Raw genomic sequence first — 10,508 nt, 5'->3', positions numbered from 1 at the left:
TTTAATCAAGTTCATCAATGTGTGACAACTATGACACTGACATTAAATATAAGTCATCTGTAGAGATAGGATCCCCCCCCCACACCCACACACACACTGTAAATATAGTGCTAAGAGCAGGCTTGAGTATCATAAAGGACTTGAGTTATCAAATGTTAATAGGTAAAAGGGTTTCCCAGGTGGCTCAGAACTCCCCACCAATGTAGGAGACATAAGGGACACCAGTTCCACTCCTGGGTCGGGACGATCCCATTGAGAAGGGCATGGAAACCCACTCCAGTATTCTTGCCTGGAGAATCCTGTGAACAGAGGGGTCTGGCGGGCTATGGTCCATAGGGTTGCAAAGAGTTGGACACTACTGAAGCAACTTAGCAATAGGTAAAATGTTTATATGTATGTGGTGCTGGTTTAGTCACTAAGTCATGTCTGACTTTGTGACCCTTGGGCTGTAGCCCGCCAGGCTCCTCTGTCCATGGGATCCTCCAGGCAAGAATACTGGAGTGGGTTGCCATTCCCTTCTCCAGGAGATCTTCCCGACCCAAGAATCAAAGCCATGTCTCCTGCATCTCCTGCATGGGCAGGCAGGTTCTTTATTACTCGTGCCACCTAGGAAGCCCTTTAAGGGATCCATTTAATAGGAAATGTTTAATTTCCAAAAGTGGCCAAACTCTTCAACCCTCCCTCTAACCATGCCCTTTGTCATGTGATTTTGGAGTCCTTATGAAGGCAGAGTATATTCCTCCAACCTCCTGTTTGGGTTGGGACAAGACCTGGGTTCGATCCCTGGGTTGGGAAGATCCCCTAGAGAAAGTAATGGCTACCCACTCCAGTATTCTTGCCTGGAGAATTCCAAGGACAGAGGAGCCTGGCCGGCTACAGTCCATGAGGTCACAAAGAGTCGGACACAACTGAGCAACTAACACTTCCCCTTTTTCATCAGGACATCAAGGATGCAAAGACAATAAGATGTGGTCCCCGCTCTTGAGGACCCTTCTATCAACTTGATGACATATTGGAAAATATAATGAAATAAGTGTTTTGCCTTCTCTCTTTTGTAAATTATAAGAATGAATTGATGGTGCTTTTTAGCACCTAGTGTTTAGCTTTTATAAATACTCTCTTCTAATTCTCTATGAAAAACCAAATGGTCCAAATGAGAGAAAAGTCAATTTGTTTATTCCTCAGTTTGTAATGTCACACCTCAAGGTAAGACTCCCTTGAAAATATGAAACTTCTTGACATCGGCAGTATGGAAAAATAAAGTACGTGTCGCTCAGCGGGTGCCCAGGACCTATATTATGTCCTACTGTTGGTTACAGAATTTTCAATATTTCCTTATCCTTTTTCACTCATATGAACTGCAGCTTATAGCAGTGGTAATCATTTCCTGTGTTTGAAAAAGAGATGAAAGCATTCATGGATGAAAGTCAGTTGGATTTAATCTCCTTCTCTCTCATCCAGGGCACTGCACTGATCATTTTCCAGGAAAACAAGACTTAAGCTCATTTTTGTCATGACAAAACTGGTTTCCTAATAATCAGATGGCAATTCCTAGTGTACACAATTCTAATATAATTACCAGGAGGAAATGTGGAGGGAGTTGCAGGTTTGAGATAAAGAAAAGCCTGTGAATTTTGTATTAATGTCTCAGACTCTCTTATTTGTGCAAGTAATCAATCTTTCGGGGAGTAGAATAGTAATTCTTTGTGGGGAAAAAAAATGACAAGAGTCAGAAGGAAGAAAGGAGATAATCTGAGTTCCATTCGGTACACAGTGGGTCAGCTGTGAGTGACAAAGCTCATCACAAAACTATAGCTCACGGAGTAATCCCAGTAGCAGCATCTCATTTGCAGCCCAAGCAGTGTTAATGACATGTTTAACAGCTGCTTGTTGAAGTTTGGAATCTGCATTAACCCGCAGAGCAGTGAACAGAGAAATGAGGGAGCGTATTGAAATCAAGCCTTCATTATGCTGACAGCCCAGGTGAAAGGCTGTCCGGAGATTGTACAGAGGCGGGGAGGCAGGTCTGGAGGGTGGAAGGTTCAACTGCCTGTGAGGACCATCTCGGAGATGACAGGGGCTGATCAATAGACACGGAGGACCACAGAAGCACATCGACGGCTCCTCTCCAAGACAATGAAGTGGGAGAGGCTGGCCATGGTTTTGAAGTCCTGGCGGGGTACACCAGCCACTTGGTTGGCATGATCGTCATTGTGGATCAGCTCAACCTTACATTCCATCAGCGCTATCATAGTGGGGACACCAAGTGATGCCAAGTCTCAGGCTCCTTCATCCCCGGGAATATTATTTACTCATCACTGCTCCAAAAGCAGAGGAGTGTAAGTGCCACGGTGTGATTCCTAGACTTCCTAAAAGAGCGTTTGTCGAGTTAGCTTAAATGAATGACTACATGTGTTTTCCTTTTGTTGTGGTTCAGTCATTCAGTCCTGTCTGACTCTTTGTAACTCCATGGACTATAGCCTGCCAGGTTCCTCTGTCCGTGGGATTCTCCAAGCAAGAATACTGGTTGCCATTCCCTTCTCCAGGGAATCTTCCTGACCCAAGGATCAAACCTGTATCTCCTGCATTGGCAGGTGGATTCTTTACCACTAACCACCAGGGAAGCCCAAATACAACTCCTTATACTGGCCTGTTGTTCCCTGAAAGTGTTTCCCTGAAAGTGTTTCTCTGGCTTTTCCCTTGCAAGAGGGCATTCATTACTGAGGACCAAGAAGGAGGACACAGGGGAAAGAGTCATAGGATTTGGGGCAAATCCCAGCTTCTCTACACTTTTTAAAAAGTAGACTTAGGGCTTCCCTGGTGGCTCACATGATAAAGAATCTTCCTACAATGCAAGAGACTCAGAATCCTTGGGTCAAGAAGATCTCCTGGAGGAGGAAATGGCAACTCACTCAGTATTCTTGCCGGGAGAATCCCATGGACAGAAGATCCTGGTGGACTACAGCCCATAGGGTCACAAAGAGTTGGACAGGACCAAGCAACTAACACTTTCACTTTCTCACTTTTGGCAGCTTTGTATGAAAGCCCTGGCTTCAGTGTTCTTGCCGATAAAAGAAAATAACAACACCTACCTTACAGGGTTAAGGTAAGGATTAAAGTAAAATGTTGAAAGCCCCCAACACAAGTCAACATTTCATCAAAAGTCACTGGGGTTTTACTGGAGATCACCAGCATCAGCAGTGCAGGTGTGGCCAGTCTGCACAAAGGCCCTCCTTGGAGTGAACTGCACCCGGACACACGTGGCACAGGCTTCCCAGGTGGCTCAGTGGCGAAGAATCCTCCTGCCAAGGCAGGAGATGCAGGAGACCCAGGTTAGATTTCTGGGTCAGGAAGGTCCCCTGGAGGAGAAAATGGCACCCCCCTCCACTATTCTTGCCTGGAAAATCCCATGGACAGAGGAGCCTGGTGGACTACAGTCCATGAGGTCGCCAAGAGTTGTATACAATCGAGCGTGCATGCATGCATGTGTATGTGCTCGCACACACACACAGCTGCACTCTGGTAAATTGTCAACCCCATGAGACCTGTGCATTTTTTTTTCTACTTTGTTGACTGATTCATTCCCTGAAAACTAAACAGTGACTAATCCATAATGGTCAAAACATATGTGTGGGTGACAAGCCTGCTGTCCCCATGTAAAGCACCTTGCACTCCGCTGTATGTTGCTTCTATATAAAGCTTTCTTCATTTAAAAAGGAAGAATGACAGGGCTTCCCTGGTGGCCCAGTGGTTAGGAATCTGCCTGCTAATGCAGGGGACACAGGCGTGGTTCCTGGTCAGGGAACTGAGACTGCGCATGTCATGGGGCAACTAAGCCCGTGCATCACAACCCGTGAGTCACAACGGAAGATCCTGCTGCAACTAAGCCCAGGTGCAACCAAATGAATGTTTTTGAAAAAAGAAGAACGCTGGAATTGGTGGATTGTAGTATCTTAGTTTTCATTTCTAAGAAAAACCAGCTCACTGGAAAAGACCCTGATGCAGGGAAAGATTGAAGGCAGAAGGAGAAGGGGGTGGCCGAGCGTGAGATGATTAGATAGCATCACAGACTCAATGGATGTGAATTCGAGCAAACTCCTGGTGATAGTGGCGGACAGGGGAGCCTGGGGCTGCAGTCCATGGGGTCGCAAAGAGTCGGACAGGACTTAGCAATGGCATGACAACATCAAAAGCACTCATTTCATCAACCACTTCATTTTGCAAATGAGGAACCAGCCAAGGCTCAGAGAGAGGTTGATATACTCTGTGAAGAGCAGGCTAAGCAATGAAGATTTCACAGCCTTAAGGAGATTCCCATGGAACAGTGCGCTCCTATACACCATGTCTGGGATGCTTTTCCTTTAACCAAAGCCCCGAGCAGTGCATTTTCATGGTCATTCAGTCATGAAAGCAGGCTTGCCCACTGGTGTTCTTTCTTTGCCCTCGTCATGTTGCCTTTCAGGTCTTCTATGTCCTCTTATATTTTATAAAATGAGGAAACTGGAGAAGGTTTTGTCTTCACACAGCTTACTGGAGAACATGGTTCTTCCATCCTTATGTGTGTGTGTGTCTGTGTGTGTGTGCCAACTCACTTCAGTCATGTCTCACTCTGTGCGACCCCATGGAGTGTAGCCACCAGGGTCCTCTGTCCATGGGATTTCCCAAGCAAGAATACTGAAGTGGATTGCATTTCCTCCTTCAAGGGACCTTCCCCATGCAGGGATCAAACCGTGGTCTCCTGCATCTCCTGCATTAGCAGGTGGATTCTTTACCACTAGTGCCACCTGGGAAGCCCCTTCCATCCTTATATTGCTACTCAAAATATAGCACCTCTGTCGTAACATCTATTTTGTATACCAGATTCTAGGTAAGATTTGTTTAGGGTTAAAGACAGTTTCTCCAGCTAAGCAGCACTTGCCTAGACGACCTTGAGGCTCCCTTCCCTGCTGTTCCCCTTGGGAACAGAAAGAACAAAGTCAATTCCATGAGGAGGCACTGGATTCTGACTGCAACCCTCCCCAACTTCTCCTTCCCAAGGGATGAGGGTCTCAACAGAGGAGGCAAGAGGAAGGGGGAAGCGGAGGAAGGGGGTCAGAAGGAACTATTAATAGAAGGTCGAGAAGAACAAGCAGAGGAAGAAAGCCAACAACTCTACAGGATGGCCAACAATTTTTGGCCCATGTATTTCTGCATCTGCCATCTTGGTTAATCCTCACAAAAATCCAGGGGTCTAAGTACCAACGGTATTAAAATGAAACAGTGGAGGTGATAAGATGAAGTTACCTCAGTCAGTCACTCAGTCTGTCTTAACATATTCATCCACCTGCCAGTACAGGAGATGCAAGTTCCACCCCTGTGTTGGGAAGAACCCTGGAGCAGGAAATGGCAATCCACTCCAGTATTCTTGTCTGGAAAATTCCATGGACAGAGCAGCCTATCAGGCTATAGTCTGTGGGGTTGCAGAGAGCCGAACACAACTGACTAAACAACAGCAGTCCAAAGGGCAGTGGTCAGTGGCTCACATCTCTGAAGTCTGCAAATCCAGGCAGCACTCCTTCCCCAGAGAACAGGGCTTAGGTCTGCAACAGCCAGATCTCTCCAGCTAACCTCCTCAACCCCAGCACCTCATTCATTCTTCTGCTTTGCATCCAGGTAGAGACTGCTCTGTTGCAGACTCAGTCCCTAGTCGTGAGGCCAATAAACAGTTAATTAGCAGGAAACAGGCTCAGCTCCTTCTGTGGCATGCAAATAAGGATGACTAGATATTCTGAAACCATGCCAAGTGTTCGGATTACTGAGCTCCTGTTTCTGGTTTTGTGACATCCTGGGATCCCCTCCTCCCAACCCACCGCCCTCTACCCTCTCCTAAGACCTGAGGCTTTTCTTAAATTTTCTTAAAATGTCATCAAATACAAATAGTTTTAATTCACTTTTCACATATTCCTATATATATGTATGCTGGTGTAACTGCACATATTCCTTTTCACATATAACTACATATGTATATTTTTAAATGTACCTATAGAGGGCTTCCCTGATGGTTCAGCGGGTAAAGAACCCACCTGTTAATGCAGGAGACAGGAGATGCAGGTTAGATCCTGGGTTGGGAAGATCCCCTGGAGGAGGAAATGGCAACCCACTCCAGTATTCTTGCCTGGAAAATTCCATGGACAGAGGAGCCTAGCGGGCTACAGTCCATAGAGTCGCAAAGAGTCAGACACACCTAAGTGACTGAGCATGCATGGAGATCACATACCTTTATCCTTTATTAAAAAAAATAAATAAATAAACTCAAGAGCTACCTGGAAAAGTACTTGGGTCTCCCTTGCTTCTCCCTGCCCTGGTACAAGAACTTCCCCATTCATCACAGTTTATCCTTGTATCCCTCCCCCACTCTCAGCCCTAAAGAGCCATGCTTCCCCTTCTCCTGCAACTTAGTAGTAATAATAATAGTACCTACAGCCTACAGAGTACCTGCTCTGTGTCAGGCACTGATTGGATATTTTATAGATAAGATCTCCTATACTTCCCCCCGCAAATAATCCACTAGGATTATCTGCATTTTATAAGGAAAAACTGATGTTTATAGATTAAAAGAATGTCTAAGGGCACATGACTACTAAGGGAGAGGATTGATACTCAAGCCTAGGACTAGTTTTCCCTAAAGCCCGTCATATTAGCCAGTAACCTGTGAGCCTTGCATCCCATTCCTGAGGATCTTCCTGTGGATGAACAGTATCTTAATTCACTGAGCACGTGTTTACTGAATGCCTGTTTTCTGCCAGACACTCTTCTAGGCACGTCAGATCTGGCAAGAGACGAAACTGACAAACACCCCGCCATTTGTGAAGCTCACACTCCAGTGGGGAAGACTGACAACAAAAACGTGAGTAAGTCTGCCACCTTGATTCCCGTTTCCGAGATGAACAGGGCTGAAACCATTACAAAAAGGGAGATTATTTGTCTTTCCATGTAGCCTTCTGGGAAGGCCCCTGCCGGGTGAAAGAGAGTGACTTTTAAAGGGAGGTGGGATGCAGGCACACTGGCAGGCAAGCTGGGGGGTCTCCAACAGAGCTTGGCAAGACAAGCCAGCAAACAGCTTCTTGCCTTGTGGGAGGGGAAGAAGAACACATTTGTAAAGTCTAGACTTTTAACCAAGCCAAGATGTGTGTGCCCAGTCATGTTCGACGCTTTGCAGCCCCATGGAATGTAGCCCACCAGGCTCCTCTGTCCATGGGATTTCCCAGGCACTGGAGCGGGTGGCCATTCCCTTCTCCAGGGGATCTTCCCACCCAAGGATCAAGCCCACGTCTCTTCTGTCTCCTGCGCTGGCGAGCAGGTTCTTCACCACCAACACCACCTAGGAAGCCCTTGTCATGCTTATGTTCAGTCAAAAGCTATTCAAAATGCAGATACGGTAAGAGTCTTTCCACAAGGCACTCACAGAATGTAGCCACAGAAGCTGTATAAACAATCTTTAGTCTGCTCCTCCAGGGCATCTTCCCAACTCAGGGATTGAACCCGTGTCTCCTGCATCACAGGCAGATTCTTTGCTGCTGAGCCACTAGGGAAGCCCAGGGAATCTGCCTAAGTCAACACAAATCTTTTTTTAACATTTTTTTTAAAAGCCTTTATTGAATTTGTTACAATATTGCTTCTATTTCATGTTTTGGTTTTTTGGGCTGTGAGGTCTGTGGGATCTTAGTTCCCCAACTGGGGATCGAATCCACTCTCCCTGCATTGGAAGGCAAAGTCTTAACCACTGGATCGCCAGGAAAGTCCCCTCAACAAAATCTTGAATTGGGGAGCAAGAATTTGAATCCTCGCCTCCAAAATCCCAACCTCTTTTCTGCAACAAAAAGCTGCCAAACTTTTACTGAGGAAGCAGTGTACCATCTATTTAGAGATTTCTTTAGTTTCATTTGTTGGCAGCATATTCATAGTTGTAAATTGAAAGGAGAGACAAAGAAAATGAATAACATGAAATAGCAGGTTTTTACTGCATAAGTCCTGTGATGGTGTATAAAATTAGGAAATAATACTATGAAAAAAGGTAGACTGCCATAAAAATAATAAATACAACACTGATGTTTATTATTGTGCTAAAAGATAAAAGGAAAGGGACATTCCTTCAGAATACTGGAACTAAACATTTTTAACAATAATTTTTAAATTATCACTAACATTGCTGTTTATAGCTTTTCAGTAGAATATGGAGGTCTGTGTTCCCTAGAATTCTCCTTTAGCTTGTTGCATGAAAATGGCTAATTTGAACTCACTATTCTTTTCTAGCCTGTTCATCTGTGTGCAATGTCCTGAAAGGATAAATTAAAAAAAATTATTTATGTACAAAAATAATGGCATCAAAAGTAAAAGAAACAATGTCCAAAGAAGGAGAACAAAAAAATAAGCAATGAATTTCAAACCAGCAACAGCAAATTCCAAACAAAAGCTTCTGTGAGCAGATCACCAGGATCAGAGTGAAGTGTTCCCCCCTGCAATTCTCACTGCGACCAGGAGGGTGTGCTACAAACCTTCAAGGTTGCCCACCCAGCAGTTGCTCAGACCAGCCCTTTCCTTCCTGAGGCAAAGCCACTGGCTGGAAGTGAAGAAGAGAGTGCGGGTGTGTCAGGAAGTGGCCTGCAGCGAGCTGACTCCCTAGCACCCTGAACAGTGACACCAAGGCGGAGATGTTCGTGATAGCTGCTCCAGTCCTCCACGAGGTCAGTCTGACACGACGCCAAACCCCAGCTTCACAGCTGGTAAATGAACATGCAAATAACAGAAATGACAAAGTCAAGCTCTGATCTGTTGAGCTAGGTGTTCTAAAGATGAAGTGAACAGAATCGTGGAAAAGAGGAAAATCTAAGTATCTATCTGAGTACGTCAGGGTTAAAACAAATTTACCCTGTTTCCCCCTTGAAATTAAAACCCAGTGAACTTGGCTCATGAATCTTTTAGTTAACGAACTATTTTGCTAGCAGGAGGTTTAGCCAGAAAAGGACAGAAACCGTTTTAAGTTTTTGAAGTCATCCTCTCACAGCAAAAAGGAAAAGACCCTCTCTCTTAAGAAAAATCTTCTAACTGTATGTGGGATATAATTATAACTGGTTTGCTGTAAATTCAGTACAATCTTGGCTGTGTATTAAGCAGTTGAACAGTTTTTCTTCAGGTTTTTTTTTTTTAACTTTCATAAAATATTAATTTTTTCCCCCTTTAAACATTGTTCCAGTCTGCCTGGTTAATGCGATGAGGTGCATGTGGTCGGGTAAGGAGAGCTGTATTATTACCACCGTGCTCTATTTAAGCAGTACAGCACAGTCTTTCAGAAGCAAAGGGCACATTGAAATAAAATCAGCCCAAAAGTGTTCCTCTGTGTTTACATCTCACAATAGCAATCACCACCACCGTTTCTTAGCGAGGCCTGACTGGCTGAGGTTAACTGCCTGGAGTACAGCTGAAGGCCAGCAATTCTCCCCAGCTACTTATTAACCCCCAGGAAATCTCCTGAACCCTGAGGGTCATTGTTCAATCCTTTATAAGCAGTTTTCCAAGTATTCTGAGTACTTGTTCTTTCCTGAACACCTACAGCCAGCCAGATCGTGTTTGTATAAAGAAACGCTCTTTTTTTTTTCCTCTTTAAAAGTGGATTGAATTTCAGGTCACCTTAAAGGCCAGTGGCTCCGGGAACCTTCTGTACAGCACAGGGAGCTCCACTGGTGCTCTGTGATGACCTAGAGGGGTGGGATGGAGCGGGCAGGAGTGTGGGAGGGATGCTCAAGAGGGAGGGGATGTATGCATACATATGGCTGATTCACTTTGATGTACAGCAGAAATTAACACATTGTAAAGTGATTATACTTCAATAAAAAGAAAAACAAAAAAGAAAACAAAATAATGGCCCTTACATTCTTTCAGAGGTATTTAGACCGGATGTGTGTGTGTGTGTGTGTGTGTGTGTGTGTGTGCTCAGTCTTCAGTCGTGTCCAACTCTTTGAGACCGCATGGACCATAGCCCACCAGGCTCCTCTGTCCATGGGATTTTCCCAGCAAGAATACTGGAGTTGCCCTTTCCTTCTCCGGGGAATCTTCCCAACTCAGGGATCGAACCAGCATTTCCTCCATCTCCTGCATTGGCAGGCAGATAGTTTTACCACTGAGCCACCTGGGATTCCCAAGATGGCATGGGATGACCTGTAGTTCACTTCTGGCATGACTATGATACCCAGAATTGTAGAGTCTTCTACATCCATGAAGTTGCTATTCTTTGCATAGTTGACTCAGGTTGCAGAGTTCGCAAAAAAACACTACTAAACATAAAGAGAATTATTGGTGAAATATTTTGTACATGTCCCAGGAGAAGTCATTCTTTTTAGAGAAGGGAAAAAAGACCAGTGGGTCAGAGAAGGTCCCTTTCATCACATTTTGGCTTCTCTTTTTTTCCTAAGGACCAAGCGAATAGAGAAGGTAAGGGAAAGAGGGGAGACAAACAGAAGGCCAAGGAGCCC

General features: G+C 45.0%; 1 long non-coding RNA gene across 1 annotated transcript; it reads left to right on the top strand.

Moving 5' to 3' along the window:
- The first annotated feature begins 923 nt into the window (after positions 1-923).
- Positions 924-9,888, top strand: LOC132346542 (uncharacterized). The gene is made up of 4 exons (XR_009496368.1): positions 924-1,206; positions 3,033-3,106; positions 6,786-6,886; positions 8,293-9,888. It is a non-coding gene; the product is annotated as an uncharacterized lncRNA (long non-coding RNA).
- Positions 9,889-10,508: the final 620 nt, after the last annotated feature.

This window comes from Bos taurus, chromosome 11 (assembly GCF_002263795.3).
Source record: "Bos taurus isolate L1 Dominette 01449 registration number 42190680 breed Hereford chromosome 11, ARS-UCD2.0, whole genome shotgun sequence".
NCBI classification, from domain to species: domain Eukaryota; kingdom Metazoa; phylum Chordata; class Mammalia; order Artiodactyla; family Bovidae; genus Bos; species Bos taurus.
The sequence above is the reverse complement of the archived record's forward strand: the minus strand, read 5'-3'. Positions and strand labels throughout refer to the sequence as shown.